We start from the raw sequence: 19,996 nt of genomic DNA, 5'->3' as shown, positions 1-19,996 counted from the left end.
CTATAAATAGGCCACTCAAACGCTTCATTCAATGCAGATCTTCAATTAAGTCGAAAGTGACCAAATTGTTACTCGAAGTTCTGTGAGAAAAGCAAGCAAATCTTACACCAATTCCAATCCTGTGTAGAAGTCTAGAGTGATCTAAATCATCTAAAGTGTCTTAGCAATTGTTGTTTAGGACAAACAAACACTTATCATTTCTAGAAGTATAGAAAGGAGAATCTGAGTACTCAGTCATAGTACTCAGCGGTAGAAATAGGAGTGAGTAGAGGAATAGAGGAAGGTACTCTTGTATACTCAGCTTTCTATTGTAAAAGGTTTGTGCTCTACCTTTAAAGAGCTCAGTAGAGAATTCTGAAAAGCTCGGAAGGAATTCCGGGGACTGGACATAGGCGGAGAGGTCGAACCAGGATAGGTCTGCTGAGTAATATCTTTCTAACCCTTATCTCCTTAAATTATTGCTTGTTATAATACTGCCTAGTTAAACACTAAAAAGAACATAAGCTGAGTTGAGTGAATTGAGAAGCTGAGTTCAGGAATAGACTCAAGTGCTATTTCCGGACTCAATGACAGATTCAGACTTAGCCACCTGTTGACTAAGCTTGTATCTGAAACTTACTCAGTGTCATCGTGCTAAAAGACTTCGAGAAAGTCTAAGTTAAGAATTAACAGTCAGCCTAACGTGAAAATTTTTAAATAGTTCCTAACCCCCCCCCCCCCTGGAACTAATCTTATCACGTTACACGGGACCAACAACCACGTCATCACATATGGAGATATACAATTCTCTAGAGTTTGGGTGAACATGAGAAATTCTTCCTAAACATTTTCCCTTTTTCCGAAACTTACAATATCTTTTTTTATCCTGGATGCATTCAATAGGGAATTTTACATATGTAAGTTCATATAAATCTATATAGTTATTGTTTGTAACCATATATTTTGTTAGCATTTTATTATTTGCCTGTGTGCGATTGTGTATAACAATAAGATTATTATGTTCATGATACAAAATAGGTTTTTATCCATCAAATGAATTGTTAGACGTTCAACGTATGGTTCTCTATGATGAATATGAAATTCAAACAAACGTGATGAGGCCTTTGATTGGAGAGATATACCGATGTAGTTTTTAATTTCATCTTTTACGACATGCAAAGTACCTTCTTCTTTCACTCGATTGATTTGCTACAATACACGTATCATAACTGGTTCTTTTATTATATTTCAAGAGGTATTTAACCATAGTGGAAAAGTAACAAGCTTCAACATTCAAATGGACCTTCTATTGTACAATTTAAATCTCCATTATGGGGAACGAAAAATATGTTTATCGATTTTTCGGCCATTTTTTCAAAATAAACATCACTCTCTCTTCGTTTGTAACAAAGAATTACACGTTAAAACATTTGTTGTTTTTCATGCAAGGACATTTAGGTTCAACAACAATGAATGAACCGTGTATCATGAATTTTGTGACACATTTGTAACCAACCACGTCGACCTTAGGACATGGCAACTCAACCATAATTAATAAGTTTATTTCGATCGGGGATAAAAAATATTATACATCATGTGTAGTGATGTTGGGTCTATTATTAGCTTTTTATTGTTTGAAAATTTTAAAGTATCATGTATCTCTGACCATATTGTTTGAAAATTTCAAATTATCTTGTATTTCTTGCAATATTAGATTACATGACCATATTCTCGCATTGTAATATGTATTTTTACATGCAAGACTGAATATGTAATTTCTTCATTGTAACCATCTTCTTTGTATGAAAATAGCAAAAGGTACTATAAAGCCATCAAGCTTAGATGAAAAACTTTTATTCTTTTTAGTGTATAATTTTGTTTCTCAATAATGATCTCTTTTGATTTATGATAATGCTTAAATTCACCAACAACCAAACTTGAAATTCTATCTGATTAAGGGATTTCATATGTTTGTCATCAGTTAGATGCTTTCAAATCAATCTTATTAATTTTAAAGGTACTATTATCTTTTTGTTCAAATGATCTCGTATGATTCTAAACATTTTAGCAGATACATCTTGGTAAAAAAAATCAATTGACTCATTATTGAAGTGAGAACCTTTAATCAAAAGTTCATTAACAATGTAATATACATACAATTGAAGAAATAATGAGTATGGTCTTCAATATGTAGTAAAGATCCAGTTAAATTATATTTTTCCTGTGTGTGTGTGTGTGTCATGTGATTTGCTGATGTTACTATCCATTTTATAACCTAAGGAAGTGGCCAAGCTTGTTAAAACATGTTAATCAAGTTGAGCATTAGACTTGGTTGCCAAGTTTTGGTGGCCTATAAATAGGCGTATGGTGTTGAGGTGAGGATAAGAGAGGTGTGGAGAATATTGTTGTAGAGAGAAATGATAGAGAGAGTTTCAGGAAACCATGCACTTGGGTAGGATTTCAACAAAAATTCTATAGAGTTTGTAGGTTTAATTAATTCTCATGTAATTATTGGTTGCTTCAATAAAATATCCATCATTTCCCGTTGATGGAGGCATTATTGGCCGAACCACATACATATTATGTTCTGAGTTAGCCTATTAATTTTCTTTTTGCATATCAAACTTGTTTAATCAATACTCGATCCGAATTTAATTCCTAACAACTGGTATCAGGGCAAGGTTACTGTGTTGATTACTTTTCGACATGAACAATATGGTTTCATTAATGAAGTTTGATATTGAGAAATTTGATAGATCAATAAATTTCTGTCTATGACGACTGAAGATGCAAGCCATTTCATTCAACACGGATGGGAGAAGGTGTTGTTAGGGAAAAGTAAAAAGTCTACCACCATAACAAAGGAGCAGTGGGAAGAACAAGATCAAAAGGCACTTTCAACTCTGTCTTTTTATCTATCGAACGAAGTGTTTGGGGAACTCGCAAAGGAAACCACTTTCATCAGTGTTTGGCTGAAGTTGGAATCGCTCTATATGACAAAATCAGTCACAGATAAATTGTTGCTAAGGAGCAAACTGAAGAAACTCAGGTGGGAAGAAGGTAAATTTGTTAAACCTCCTCTTGATGAATTTCTTGGAATTAAAATGGATTTACAAAATATTGATGTTCAGATGGATGATAAGGATTTAGTAGTGACCTTGCATTGTTCATTATTGAGTTCATGCAAAAACTTTCATGAGACTATGTTGTATGAACATGATGAGATAACTCTAGACAAGGTTAAAAATTCATTATTACAATGAGAACTTATTAATGGAAAATTTTCCAAAGTTGATGAGCCAAGTGGAATAGGCTTGGTAATTCATGGTAACAAAGGAAGCTCATAGTCCTAGTTCAAGTCCAGAAAGAATATCATCTGCACCTTTTGTGGGAAAAATCGCCATATAAGAGTTGAGTGTTGGCAGTTGAAAAACAAATAAATAAAAGAAAGTTTAGAACAATTAGAGAAGTTGCATGCCATATATGCAGATAGTGATGATGAAGTAGATGCCTTCACAGTTACCACAGGGGAAGAAAAGAAAAAAGGTTCAGACTGGATACTTGACTCCGCATATTCTTTTCAAAGGGAAATGGTGGCCATGCAATATCTCTAGATTAGGAATGATGAAGATATAAGGATGTTTGATGGAGTGGTGAGAACACTAATGAATGTTCGGTATGTACTAGATTTGAAGAAAAAATTGATCGCTTGAAGCACTCTTACAGAAAAGAGACGTAGTTTTGTTGGTCAGGAAAATGAGCTAAAGGTAATTTGAGATTCTTCTATTCTAATGCTACCCAAAAAGATTGGTGCTTTATTTATCTTACAGTTGAAAATGGTCCTTGTAAGGCCAACTAATCATTCGCTCTAAGGATCATGATGAGAGGATGAGTTATTTGAAATTAATAGTTATGGATGAGATTGTTAGTTTTAACTATTAAATCGGTCTTGTACACCAAGTTGTCTTGGTGGCAAAGCTTGTTAAAACTAGTTCATCAAGTTGAGCATGAGACTTGGTTGCCATGTTTTGATGGCCTCTATATAGAGATATGGTGTTGAGCTGAGGATAATAGAGGTGCGGAGAATATTGTTGTAAAAGGAAACAATAGGGAGAGTTTCGGGAGAGTTTCGGGAAACCATGCACTTAGGTAGGATTTCAAAGAAAAATGTATAGAGCTTGTAGGTTTAATTAATTCTCTTATAACTATTGGTTCCTTCAATAAAACATCCTTCATCTCCTGTGGATGTAGGCATTATTGGTCGAACCATGTAAATTTTGTGTTCTGAGTTAGCCTAGCAATTTCCTTTCTGCATATCAAACTTGTTTAACCAATACCCAATCTGAATTCAATTCCTAACAAGTTGGTACCAAAGCAAGGCTACGGTGTTGATTATTTTTAGACAAGAATAATATGGTTTCATCAATGAAATTTGGTCTATGGAAACTCAAGATGCGGGCCATTCTCATTCAACACGGATGGGAGGAGGCATTGTTAGGGAAAAGTAAAAATTTTGCCACCATAATAGAGGAGTAGCGGGAATAACAAGATCAATAGATGTTTTCAACTCTGTTTCTTTGTCTATCAAACAAAGTGTTGAGGAAACTCCCAAAGGAAACCACCATCACATTTGTTTCGCTCAAATTGGAATCGCTTTATATGACAAAATCAGTCATAAAAAGACCATTGCTAAGGCGTAGATTGAATGAACTCACGTTGGAAGAAAGTAAATTTGTTAAACCTCATCTTGATGAATTACATGGAATTAAAATGGATTTACAAAATATTGATATTAAGTCGAATGATGAGGATTTAGTAGTGAGCTTGCTTTGTTCATTAACAAGTTCATACAAAAAGTTTTGTAAGAATATGTTGTGTGGACGTGAGGAGAAAACTCTAAAGGATGCTAAAAATTTATTGTTACAACGAGAACTTATTAATTGTTAATTTACCAAAGTTGATGAGCGAAGTGGAATAGGCTTGGTAGTTCATAGTAATAATGGAAGCTCACAGTCCAGGTTTAAGTCTAGAAAGAATATCATTTGCAAATTTTGTAGTTAAATGGGTATATAAGAGCTGAGTGTTGGCAGTTGAAAATAAAGAAATAGTAGAAAGTTCATAACAATGAGAGAAGTCGCATGCCGCATATGTAGATGGTGATGAAGAAGCAGATGTCTTCACAGTTACCACAAGAAAAGAAGAGAAAAAATGTTCAATACTTGACTCCACATGTTCCTTTCACATGTATTCTAAGAAGGAGATGTTTTCAAGTTTTAACCTTACTGAAGGTGTAGTTTTGTTGGTTGGAAAAAAGACCTAAAGGTAATGCGAGATTCTTGTGTTCTGATGTTAGCCAAAAAGATTGATGCTTTATTTATCTTATAGGGGAAAATGACCCTTGTAAGGCAAGGGGTTATTCACTCTAAGGAGCATGATAAGGAGATGATGAGTTATTTAAAATTAATAGTTAAACGAGGAGATTCTTTTTTTTAAACTATTAATTTAAATATAAAATATCCCACATTTCCCATGCACGTAAGCATTATTAGCCTAACCATATAAATAATGTGATTTGAGTTACCCTAATAATTTTGTTTCCACATATCAAACTTGTTTAATTAATATACTATCCGAATTCAATTCCTAAGTATTACAAATTTAGCAAAACTTACGATAATATTGAACATACTGAAAGGGTCGACATATGATGAGAATTTCGTTTTCATGTAATAAATTTATACTGTTCCAAAATAATCTATAGTCATTTTCATGTATCAATATACAAGCACAAGACAAATAAATTATACTTGGTTGATCTTACCTTTTCAATATTTATTTGTTATGTTTTTAAATATTTAATATATTGAACCATCGACCACCTATAATTGCATTTATTTATTTAATTAAATTCTTGAGTATTGTATTATTTAGCATTACATTAAACTTTTTATAAATATTTGTAGACCTTAAAAATATTTTGGCCTAAAGAAATGGGTGTAATATGATTCATTCTTTAATTTATGGGTAATGATATATACAGCCCTTAGGGCTGTATATTAGCATTTAATAGGGTAGTATATTTATGTGTATTTCTAATATTTATATATATTATTGTATTGAACTTTTAAATAAATTAAATACAATTGTATACTTCCAATATTTACATTAATAGGTTTTGTTGTATTTAAAATTTCAATGTAATAATAAATGTAAATAATACACTAATAAATATAAATATACTATCCTATTAAATGCTAATATACAGCCCTAAGGGCTGTATATATCATTACCCTTAATTTATTACTCATTTTGCCATCAATTTATATATTAAATTTCAATATAAAGTAGAGAAAACTTTGTCTGAGATCAATATAGATCTATGATTGGCTTTAACAATGCTTTTAGTTCAATTGATTCCATGACACGATATCAAGTCCCCCTAGACCAAAAGGTCAAAGGTTCGAGTTCGGACAACCTCATTAATTTGTGGAACTAAAAAGACATAGTGGAATAGGCATGCATTGTGCACGTTGATTTTTCATAATTTGTTTTGTAAATTCTGTATTTTTCAATTTGACACGTTGATCTCTAGATCCAGAAGACAGGCCTCACTTCTCATATTCTGGTCATGGGTTGATCGGAACCAGTTATTTATCAACTTTTGTTGGTTCAAACTGGACATGAATTGTTGCATTACTATATTATTAGAGATTATTGGTGTTAAGAATAAATATGTGCAAATGACTTTTAATTGATTTATCTGGTCTATTATTTTAAATTTATTGTAGAATTTTATTACTATTTGTTGTGCATATATTATACCTATATGAAAACCCCATAATTAGAACTTAATTCATGAAAAATACATTATTTATCTTCATTCTAATCTTTTTTATCTTCTTTTCTTCTAGATGAACTAAGAGCTGAAATGTGATAAATCAAGAAAATTAAGGACCTAACTGCACTTTTACCAGACGGTTAAAGTTATTAGTTGTGGTAAAACGGTACGAATGAGAGAAATGATGAATCATGCCACTTTTTAGTGGCATTTTTGTAATAGAAATAATGAACAATGGATGTTTCTGATAGTGTTATCTGAGTACCTTTATTTTTAGGGCATTCTTTTTTAGTGATACACTTTCGGGTACCACTGGTATATATAATTTTTTTCAACATAGGTTTAATTTTTACTTTTAATGCTATTTTACATCATTTTCTTCATTGATCATTCTTAACTTGCAATGTATCAATATACTGATTATGTAAAACATGTATATTACCACACCAATAATTGTCAAAAGAAATAAGTAACTATTTAAAATAGTACTATGCACCTATATATGACTAATGTCTCAAAACGATTGAGTAATCACACACGAAGGCGAATAAGCAATGGAAACATTTGAACATTCAATGGACACATATAGCTAATTCATCAAGACTAACTTAAAGTTGCATTTCACTCCAATCAAGTATTTGTTTGATCTTGATATAGTGAACTGTAAGATTGGAAGATACAACAAAACAAGCATATTAGATCAATGTAAGCACTGGTTCTTTGACCTAACGAGGAAAGCTAAAAACAACTCTTTATCCTTAATATTCGAGATATGTGAAAAGACCGAACAAAACACAGATCGACTTTGGAAACCCTGAATATTCAAAACTCGTCTCATTCTATCTTATTACTATTTCCCTAATTTTACTATTATATATATAATTGTTATTTATCTAATATTTATACTATTCTATTATATATAATATTATATGTTTTTATATTTTATACTCATTATTTTAATTTGTTTTGATTATAATAATTATGGATAAATAACCGTTAATTATAATTACTATTTTTATCTCTCATTGGTCTATTCCCAAATAACATTTTAAGATATGGGTGCATGGAATTAAGGAAGTTGGTAAGGTGATTGGACAAGAGATACAAGAAAGGACAAAATAACAAAATAACTAAAATAATTGAAAAGAAAGATGGCAGTAGAGGGGTCTTATTTTTGGCCCCAACAATTCAAAAAAGGGCTTAACTCCCAATTTAGTCCCTAACCTCTTCAAATCGGTCAATTAAGTCTTTATTCTATACTAAAACAAGCAATTTTGACCCTGGTTAAGAACAGGTTGCTGTCAAGTGTTTTATCAATTAATATCTAGACCCACAATAATTAGAACTTGAGATATGTACAATCAGCTTCATCAATACTATTGTTTCATCACCACTTATAATATATTGGTCTGTTTCAAATCTTCCTTGATCAAGAACTTTTCTTTTCTTCAAAAAAAAAAAAAGAACTTTTTTTACAAACACATTCCACGACCCAAACATGATTTTAACGGACTTTTAAATGGTTAGTATTTTAATCTAAAAATGATTTAAAATATTTAAAAATAATATTATATTCTTATATTTTTAAAAGTAATAGCTAATATACGTATATAGTAAAATTATATGGAATCCAAAAACACGATATAAAATCTACACTAACTCAATTATGTCAAAGAAGTTTTTAGGTTAAGTTAGGATTGACTCGTTTCGACACTAATGCGATGTTAACAAGACATGAATACGATATGAATTCAACAATTGTCAACTCTAAATGGGAGTATGCATGAGTGATGCAGACATCTTCTCCAAAAACTCGAGCCAATGCGAAGGAAGGTCTCACACGACGTGTGCCCTCAGCCACACGTCGTGTGAGATGAGAGGCGAAGGAGAAACAGTGAGGGAAATGACCCACGCGGTGTGACACCCGAGGAACACGCCGTGTGGGCCGGCTGCTGAGCCCCTGGAACTGGAAATTGAATGGCACACATCGTGCCTATTCTCACACGTCGTGTGACATTAGGAATGGAGAGGCATGGACGACACATTGACAAGTCTAGTGGTCAGAGATTCGAAGCCAGACAGTGTGTCACTCATCCACACATTGTGTGGGGTGACTTTTCTAGCAAGATGGTCTAGGGGACAAAAGCTACTAGAATTCTGCCACCTTTTTATTAACTGTTTTTGCCACTGTCCTTATTTATTGTCTTGCCATTTAGGCTTATTAACCTAAATGTCATTCAGCCACTTATCCCCTCTTTACTCTTATCTTTTCCTTTATGTTCGTAACCCTAGCTAGGGTGTTTAAGTCTTTTGCATTTTAATTGAAAGAAGTATTTAAGCCTTTTCATTTGTAAAGATGAAGAACTTTTGTATGAAATCAAATTATTCAAGCCTCCATTAGAGCAAGGTATCTACCTATTTAGGATTAACTCCTTCAAGTTAAGATTGAGAAGAAATTTTTTGTTGATTTATTATTAAAATCAATTTGTTTGTGATTAATTTGTATCAATTGGTATCAGAGCTGAATCGTTTTCCTTCTCGGAGACTTTTTTCTGGCAATGGTTCAACCCCGACTACCATGAGAGGTAATGGAATCCATTGATAAGGTTTTGAAGATGTAAAAGCTAGGCTAAGAGGGCTTAGAGAGAGTATCTTGGAGCAAAACGAAAGGCACAACGAGAGAATGAGGGAGTTAGCCAACTCTCTTGAAGATTTCAAGCTTGAGATGCGGAACACCCATCCACCACCCGCTCGAGGTCCTCACCGGAGGCAAGAGGAGGTCATTAGAGCCCAGCCCAAAGATAACTTACACCCCCATGTTCTCCACCACAAAGGATGAACGTTCTTAACCACAAGTGGGCCCTAGGGCTCCCGAGGTAAGACATCCTAATCATGTTATTATTCATAATACGGATAGTGATAGTGATGGTGATGCATTTGATAAGTTTGAGCATGGTAGAATTGGTAGTTGTGGGTCATGATGATGATGTGTGTGTGGTTGGTCATAGAAATCTGAATTTTGTTGGGAGAAACCCATATGTTGAGAATATGCATGTTAGGGGTGAGTATGTTGGTAACTATGATTGGGATGATGCTTTGAAGTTGAAGATAAACTTGCTTTCATTTAGGGGTGAGCTTGATATTGAGGGATTCCTTGATTGGTTGTCAGAAGTTGAGCGGTTTTTTTAGTATACGGGAATATCGAATGAGAGGAAGGTCCATTTGGTTGCATATAGATTGAAAGGTGGGACATCAGTTTGGTGGGACCACGATAGTGAAGTGGGAAGGAGAGGAGGAATGGATTCGATAAGGTCTTAGTTGTGGTTGAAAGCAATGTTAAGGGAGAGGTTTCTACCACCCGACTACGAGCAATACATTTATAGCTCTTATCATGGATGTTCTCAAGTAGGAGTATCCACCAATACACATCGGAGTTCTTAAGGCTTTTAGTAAGGGCAAACTTGTTGTAAACTGAAAGCCAAACAACCTATGTCATCTGTAAAACACTACAACGATAGAAATCATTACGCAAACTGTCATCGCAATTATCAATATGCCAATTTCCCATAAATTTCTTGACATTTTTAATTATTAGGCTGTTATTCAAGGGTATTATAGGTAACGGTAATAATAAATAAGCCATCATCGGAATATGTCTAAGATGACAGCGTACCAATAGGTTGATGTCATGTGAGGTTGATTCAAATGACAGAACGCAACTGTTGTCTAAAGGACCATCAAACGGCAGCGCGCCCCGTGACGGTTTTATTTTCTTCTGGACGACGGTTTCGAACCTTCATCTGAAGGGCTTATTGGTGTAGTGGTTGTAGATATATGAATATCTAGACAGTTACAATGATGTAAATGAAAGAGTTTTTATATATTGGCGATCTAACATGAGATACCAGGATGAATAAATCCTTTTGATGTCAACTAGATTATTTGATAGAAATAGCGATAGCAGGTATAAATAATCTTTAGACTTAAATAATCATCATGGTAATTCTAGACTATGGAGCTTGATGTTTGGACGTTGTTATCAAACATGATCTGATTACCATCAAAAATTAAGAGTGAAGGGTAAAACGAGAATTTAGAAAGTAGTTCCAAATGGCACATTATGAATAGGCTGAGATTTTGAGAATATTGTTTTTAAATGACTATGTTAATTTCGATTAATAAATTATATAGAAATTAATTATCTAAATTAATATTGTGCATCTTATTATTTAGGAATTTAAATTGTGTAAGAAAAAAACATAAATGTGATTTATTTAATTTCTTGAAGTTTAATAATTATCTTATTTATTATATTTGATATAAAATAATATAAATGTTTATTTATTTATGTGTTTAAGATTAAATTAAATTAGTACTCCTAATCGAATAATATCGCCTAATTAGTGTTAGAAGAGAATAAAATTCTCTATTTTGCTTATGGTGGGGGTGGGGGTGGGGGTGGGGGGTGGGAGGGGGCACATAGGGTTACAAGGGGGCTATGTTTTTATATACAGAGTTAGATAAATTCAAGTCATACTAGCCTTCAAAGTTAACCTAACATAAAACTCATTATTCTCACTTCGTTTCTTCATCATTCTTCGTTTTGATTCGTTTGTCTCTTATAATCAGAGACAATTTACACTTAGTTGTTTACAAAGTTGATACGAGGATCACTACTTCCAATCGTAGAAATAATGCGGACATCTCCAATACGAACTCGATGAGAGGAGTTGAAGCAACGAAAAATGAAGAACTGAAGTGACACGTCGTGTCACTTTCCACTCGGCGTGCCATTGCAGCTCGGCGTGTGGAGCTTGTGTGAAGCAAGGGCAAAATACCCGTAGAAGATCAGAACTGAACCCACACGTCGTGTGGGTCAAGTGGCACGATGTGTGGGGCCGTATGAGATACCTTCTTCATCAAGTTGGATTAGAGGAGACAATGGCTGGAACCTCTGGATTTACTATTTTGCCACTTAACTATTTACTGTTTTGTCACTAAACTTATTTTCCTTACTGCCATTTGTATTAATTATCCCTATGGTTTCTTAGTTGCTTGTAGCCCTAGTGGGGGCATTCTAGTACCTTTACTTATCCTAGAGGGAAGTATATCAACTCCCTTATTTGGGGTAAATTTCATCAATGGTGTACAACATTTCCCTCATTTCACACTTTGGTATACAACCTTCATTTTGTCACACTAAAATGTACGACCTTATTGGTGACCTCCCACTATAGTGTACATCAGGTAAAAATGACCGGTCAACCCTTGGTCAACGCGTCACCTCAGCAGTTTTTATTACACTCATTAATTAAAATGGACCCACCACATATACATTTACTAAAATACCCCTTTGTAGTTTTCTTTCTAAATAGAAAAATATACTATCTCCTTCATTTATCTTCTATAAATACTTTCTCTCTCTAACTTTTATTTTCTCTCTCTACCTCCTCTCCATCTCTTTCACTAGCCTAAGAAACTATCAGTAAGCTTTCTCCCATTCCTGATATTTGATTAGCTAAAATGAAATCAAAATTAATTTAGTTCAATCAATATTCTAATCCATTTCAATCAATTTTGAATCTTAAGAATCAAATTAAATTTTTTAATTAACCTGGAACTATGCCATAACTGTTACCCCTTACTTTGTTGTAATGAAACCCAACCACACCTTATTCATCAATTTCCAGAACAAGAAAAATAATTGGTCGGGGAATCAAATTAGTAAATAAAATTTAGTGAAATAAGCAGAAATCAAACAGAAGACAAGGACGATGATGTTTAGATAAGAGAAAGAACAACGGTTACTCTGAATCTAACACTTGTTTTATGCAGTCAAATAAAAATTGCAAACGGAATCCAAAATTTCTCTCTTATCCAGTTGGAGGCGTTGAGCAAAGATTCGAAGTCGAATCGCAGGTGGTGGCGTTAGGGATATGGCTATGGGCGACAGATGGAAGGATGGCAAAATAAGGATAAGAACAACATAAGAAGCTGAATCTCTCATGGGCATTTCATCGTACGGGTTATTTGCACTACAACTGGACTATAACATTGATTGTAAAGAGAAAATCGAAGACCACAGATATAGAAGTAACCTTTGTACAAAACCAGGTAAATTTGAAGATATAATGTCGGTAAAGGCTCTTCGAGCGATGAAGAATCCTTCTTCTTCCGGGCTTCTTCTAGATTGGGATGTGTAGAGGAGGAAGCAGAGAAGCCGCCAGATATAGAACGGATTGCTATTACAGTGTTGAAATTGTATTTGGATTCTAAAGAATTGGGCTGACAAATTTGAACTGCCAACTGATTTCTATGGCTCTTCAATGATTATCTTATAGGAATTATTTTGAAATTCTTGCTCATTGATTTGTTTTTCTGCATTTGGAGGTAGAGATATTATATATATATATATATATATATATATATATATATATATATATATATATATATTCTTCATTCAGAACATTTCATTTTTCAATTGATAACCCAAGTAATACGGATTCACAACTACAGATTTTGGCTGTAATTTCAAACGTTTTAGATTTTCTCCTGGATCAGTGTTCTAATTGAAAATGGTAGGATTGGAGAGAGAGAGTTAGAGGGAGAAAATTAGAGAGAGAAAGGAAGAGTCGTAGAGTTAGGAGGGAAATTTAGGGGAAATGATGAATGGGAGGGTATGATGGTAATTAAATATAAGGTGGGTCCCATCTTTTTTAAGAAATGAGTTGAATAAATGTGACATGGCAGGTTTGACCGGTCATATTTACCTGTTGTACACTATAGTGGGAGGTCACCTATAAGGTTGTACATATTAGTGAGACAAAATGAAGGTTGTATACCAAAATGTGAAATGAGGTAAACGTTGTACACCATTAGTGAAATTTACCACCCTTATTTGTAATGAAAGCAACTTTTATGAAATTAATATCTTTAGGGTCTGTTTGGTATGTTGTAATGCAATGTAATATAATCAAAGTCATAATGTAATAAAAGTTGTAATGTAATGGAATTAAATAATGATTCTATTACCATGTTTAGTATACACATAAAAAGAAAATGATCATTACAATACTTATGTTTTCCTAATTAAACGTAATGATAAAATTTTATTACATAATTAAAATCAACAAAAAAACATGAAACCGTGAAAAACACACAAAAAAAAATGTAAAAATCGAATCGAAATCAAATACAAAATTAGATCAACCGAAATCAATAAATTAATGTATAGTTTTTCATTTTTTCATACTTTTTTTACATTTTTCTCGTCTTTTTTAATTTCCATTTTCAATATTTTTCACCGCTTTTTTATTTTTTCCTTTTTTCCGATTTCCTTTTTTTTTTCTTTTTTCTCCTTTTCAATTTTTCATGTTTTTCTACTTTTTGCGTTTTTTATAAGAATGAAAGGTTAGATTGAGATGTGAGTTTTGACAAATGAGAGGTTAGATGGAGTTTTGAAAGTGAGAATTAGGTTATATGGTTTGGATGTAATGAGAATTCAGGTCATTTTTCTATATAATTTGGATTACAATATTTGTTGAACAAAATTTAACTCATGGTTTTCTCATTCCATTACAACAAATTTGTAACATGCAAACAAATATGGTAATGGACCTTAAATGTAATGGTCATTCCATTACAAAGGTCATTAAATCTTACCAAATGGGACCTTAGCCTCCATTGAGAGCTTTTGTTTATCTTATTTGGGATTAACTCCTTCAAACATAGGCTTGAGAAGAAACATTTTTGTGGATTTAAGATTAAAACCTTCATCTCGATTTCGATCCGTATCAAGAAATCTTTGGTGGAATCGCTCTTTCAACAGTAAAATGCTTCGAGAGATATTTAGTGAAATCCTTTCTTGATATATATAATTGTTTTTATATCAAATAACGAATATAATGGATCCATGGTTTAATAGAAAATAGAAAATTTTTGTTTTCTACCTTGCTTTGTTGTATCTATTTCCTTATAGTGGTATCAGACCGATTGTTATGATTCATTATTTGGCATAAATTGTTCATTGTGATCATTAGAAATAATTAAATCTCTAAACATTAATTTTATATAGCCTCACCAAATAACACCTAAATGACCTCAAAACTAAAAAGTTGAAGAATTAAAATTACTTAAAATATTATTATTTCGATTAATTTTAATGAATCATATTCCATAATTTATTAATTTAATTAAAAAGAAAAAATCTGATTTTCGTTTATATGTAATAATGATAAATCAGGACATTGAATTATTTTGTGTTAATATGGCATGCATAGTGTTTCATATTTCAATTGTTTGTTACCTGAAACATCAAAACATCAAAACAGAAACTGCGTCCAGCTCCATTGGGCCTGGCATGGGCCGTTCTACCACAGCGCTGATTCCTCTTGAGACTGAGCCCATTACTCCACCAAGGCCCATCCCTCATAAACATCCACTGAATCTTGAAGTGGACTTGGGCCCGTTACCTCGCCTGCAGCCACTCGATTTCAGTTTTTACGAGACAAACTTATATACAACCTATTTAGGAGTCTATACCTTAGTCCTTCGCTTTTACTTGTATAAATATGTATTGATATTACTTTATTAATATACTGAAAAGTATCGACTCCAATCAATTGAAGTTAAAGAAGAGAAAAATAAATCGATTCTCATCGAGGATTTTGATTGAACCATAAATTCACATATAGACTCTAAATGCATCATCAAGAAGTCCCATACCCCATCTTTTGGTTGGTGAGTTGTTTGATGTAAGCAGTCAGATTGGTTCTTTCTTACAAAATTAACCGTTATGAGGAAGTATATACGAACGACCCTTATGTTGAAATCATGAGGTAGTGGATTTGTGTCTACTTTTAGTAGAATGACTAAATCTGCTTCAAATACCCTTAGGTGTCGATGTTTGGTTAGACAAAATCCTTAATTCTACTTGAAGGCATTAGATTCTATGAAAATCAAGGTTAAGTCGTAACCTAGACCATAAAGCTGCACTGTTCGGTTAGGGAATACGATTAACTAATATGCTAAATTGAATTGTTAACTTGGTTAGGTTTCACAATTTAACTTCTCTATCTAATTACTTGGTTAGATTTCTTAAATAGAGGTAAGCAATAGTTTTAGTTAATTTTCTAGTTAGCTACTACAACACAGCATAGACACTTGTTTAACGATCCATACTTGTTAAGCATGGTTCACTGCTATTCTAGCCTATAGTGGTTTAACTCATGATTGAGGTAAAACAAGAAGGCATGATGGGAGTGGAGGTATATGAACTCATGCTCAACAAGTTTGGAAACTAATTCAAAGTTTAGAATGTAAAAAGATGAAGATGAAAAGAAACTTGAATTAATCCACTAACTTGGGAACAAATATATGAAAGTGAAACAAACTAAGGTCTAAGCTTACTCACTCAACTAAGATAAAATGAAACTATAGACTAATACTGAAGGAAAAACGAATGTAAACCTAATATTGAACAAAAGTACCATAAAAGTACGTAAAACTATAAAATGTATACCAATTACAATGTAGAAGTTCCTATTTATAGGAATCGAAGATCCATATAGTATTTGGAACCCTAAACGCCTCTTTAAACATGATAAATCTTCATTCCTTGCCTTTGTCGAATTAGAGTTGGAGAAGTAAGACGTTTGGAGTGTTTTTAGGTAGTGTTTCGTTGTATTTCTAATTCTGGAATCGGTCACAGCTCGCCGAGCAACTATGATGTAACTTGTTGAGCAGCTACTTAAATTTTCATTTTGCAACTTTGACTTTCTCTTCCTTGGTTGACTCTAGACCTGAATACATAGCTCGACGAGAAGCTTTGCGCATCTCATCGAGAAGCTACTTCCATCTCACTGGCTAAGCTTTGAGAGAATTTTTAAATTTTGTTTGTATAAAGCTTGAAACTACGTGAAATAACTCAAAACTCTAATCAATACCAAAATATGACCGAAAATACTTAAAACTAGGGAAAAACACATAGAAATGACTCAAAAAAAACAATATAAAACTATCCTACAAAACTCCATTCTATAACAACTTCATCACACTTTTAACCTTGCTTATCATTAAGCAAGTCTCAAAATCAAGACAAAATCAAATATCAAACAAACAAAGTAGCTAAAGTCGAAGACATGACTTATTTCACTTGACATTTCACAATCCCAACTTATGCAAATCAAAATAAAGGTTAAAAACATAAAACGTGGATGAACTTGAGCAAATTGCTTCTCAAAAATATTACATTATGCAATAAATCCTAAAATTGGAAGTATGAACTGGTGTAGAACCTCACAATGTGATCTCTCAACACTTTTATTTTCTGTTTTTCTATCATTTGAATCTTGTATTCACTTGGGGTTTGAAGTGTAACACACACTTTCAATACAAACATTGTGATAAGTTACGAACTCTAGTTCTTAATCTCTATCACTTAAAACATAATCAAAAGGTCTTTTACATGGATTGTAATGTAGACTTGGATTAGATATAGATGGGGAATAATGAGGTAAAATGAAATTTACTATGATCTTGTGCAAAATTTAGAGCAAATAGTGTGATTTTCAATGAAAGGATGACTGAACACGGAGAAAACATTTTTATTTTGTCTTTTGTTTTTCAGGATTTTTTAAGATTTTGCTTTTAAAAAGAAATTGGTTCAGATCAGTTTGGAAATACTTTAAAAACAAGAGCAACAGTGGAAGAATCATCATCACTTCAACCACAAGATAGATCAACATTAAATCCAAAATTGATGAAAATAAATTATAGGTCCAATATAACCAAATAATATATTGAAATGAAAAGTCACTTTTCAGTCACAAAAGCAAAAAAAAAAAAAAAAAATTAAGGACAAATTTAAACCATTAACTATTGACTGTGAATTCACGAACAATTCATGAATTTGAATCTAAAATTGTATTTCGCTAATCTTAGTTTAGAGGTAAAACTAATATTTTGGATCAATTCTCAAATATATATTCAAGCTCATATATTTATTTATTGAATCCACTAGATTATATATTTATTTATTTACAATATATTTCTCATCTTTTATTACTAATTAGACTTCTTTGTGGGATTGGGATCGGACCGAACCTGACCAAACCTGACATTAATTAGTTTATTCAAGCCTACCCAGTCCATACTAAATTCACACCGGATGTAGGTCAGGCTGAATAACTAATTCCAAATTCGAATCCAACTAATATATTTTATCTTAAAAAATTATGATTAGTTTTATAAAATACAGATTCGTTAATTAAATTTATGCATTAAATTTATGAAATATACATTGTAATCAGAGTTTAATACATGTCAAAATTATCATGTTTTTATTGAACTGGTCACAAAATTTATATTTGTAGTTCAAAAGAAAATGCATATGCAAATGAACTCTCAAAATAATTGCATAATAAAGTTTTAAATGCAAGCATAAAAATGTTATATTATGCTATTTAGATACATAATTATCGATTTTCTTTTCTTTTCTCATAAATTTTTATTTTATCATCCTTAAAAAAGAAATATAAATAAAAGAATCATATATCGTCACATGAAAATGCATAGTTCGTATTGTACATGAATATAGTTGTCACATACTTATAAGTATATACTAGGGTAAATTACATACGTGGTGTACAACTTTTACCTATTTTCACACTTTGGTGTACAACCTTCAATTTTGCACACTAAAATGTACAACATTTTGGTGAACTCTCACTAAAGTGTACAGCAGGTAATTGTGACCGGTCAACTCGAAGTCAATACGCCACCTCAGCAATTTAACTTTTCTAAAAATAAAAAATTAACCCAAGAAATATAACATTACTTTTATACCCTTTATAAAATCATCTTCTTCAACCTCCACCCTTATTTTCTTTCTACTCCATTTTCAAAAATTATTTCTCTCTAACTCTCTTCTCTCTTTTATTTTCTCTCTCATCTCTCTCATCACTTCTCTCTCATCACTTCTCTCTCTAACTCTTCCATCTCTCTAATTTTCCCTTTCTCTCTCTAGAATATCTTATAAGCTAGTTAGGAAATTAAACAGACATCCCGTAGGAATATAATCCATGAATCTGTTATCAATGGAAACAAAAAAAAAAATCTGTTATCAATAATTTGACGATTGTGTCTTGTAATCCCTACAATAGTCAAATATAAATCATAAGAAAAAAAAATAAGAAAAACAGAAAAGAAGAGTGAAGAAATCGACCTCGTAGTTCCTGGTGGTAATCCACACTCTCTGTGCAAATGGACATGTATAGCATGTATACAGCCTTCAAATAGGGGCAAAAAAACAAAAGTGTAAGCATACACTAGACGAAGTCGAATCTGAATTCTTATTTCTAAATAGATCAAAAAGCCAAAGATAAAAGGTTCAATTAAGCAAAGAAACACTAACTTAATGGTTCCGTCGAAGAGAGGAGGCTGGTCGGTGGTGGCATCCAAAGGCGGGGGCAAATTCTCTTGTATGCTCTTATCCAAACTTAAAATTTTCATAAAAGCAAGAAGAAAATTCAGAGATGAAAACAAAAATCAACAAAAGATGAAAAAAGGAATAAAGAATCTTACCTAGCCATTGTTGGTGTAGGTTAGTCGATCGGAGAAATGGTTTTGAACAAACGATTTAGGAGATGGTGATTTGATAGTGAAATTGTGTTGCAGAATCGAGTGTTCTCATTTATAGATTGTGTGAGAGAGCGTGTGATGTTTGCAGTGACGAAATCAGTAGTTATATCATCTTCTTCATGCAATTCCTCAAGTCTGAGTACCGTTTTTTATTGGCTTCTGATCTCTCTATTTCTTTCTCTTTCCACTGACCTTTTGCAAAGTAGGAAACTGAAACAATATTGCTAATTGTAATTGCAGGTTCTTAATCAGGATCTTACTCTCCTGTTTCCATTGATAACAGATTCAAGGATTATATTCCTGGGAAGGATGCGTGGACGTCGTCAAATTATTGTTGAGTAGAAGAGCTAATATGGATGTTAAGATATTCTAGAGAGAGAAAGGGAGAATTAGAGAGATGGAAGAGTTAGAGAGAGAAGTGATGAGAGAGATGAGAGAGAAAACAAGAGAGACATGAGAGTTAGAGAGAGAATGAGAGTCAGAGACAGAAATAATTTTTGAAAATGAAGTACAAAGAAAATAAGTATGAAGGTTGAAGAA

General features: G+C 32.6%; 1 long non-coding RNA gene across 1 annotated transcript; it reads right to left on the bottom strand.

Annotated features, from left to right (window-relative positions):
• Positions 1–19,054: 19,054 nt before the first annotated feature.
• LOC136205581 (uncharacterized) lies at positions 19,055–19,588 on the bottom strand. The gene is made up of 3 exons (XR_010676010.1): positions 19,400–19,588; positions 19,230–19,313; positions 19,055–19,104 (listed from the first exon to the last, which is right to left on the bottom strand). It is a non-coding gene; the product is annotated as an uncharacterized lncRNA (long non-coding RNA).
• Between the last annotated feature and the right edge of the window lie 408 nt (positions 19,589–19,996).

This window comes from Euphorbia lathyris, chromosome 9, assembly GCF_963576675.1.
Source record: "Euphorbia lathyris chromosome 9, ddEupLath1.1, whole genome shotgun sequence".
In the NCBI taxonomy this organism is placed as follows: domain Eukaryota; kingdom Viridiplantae; phylum Streptophyta; class Magnoliopsida; order Malpighiales; family Euphorbiaceae; genus Euphorbia; species Euphorbia lathyris.
The sequence above is the reverse complement of the archived record's forward strand: the minus strand, read 5'-3'. Positions and strand labels throughout refer to the sequence as shown.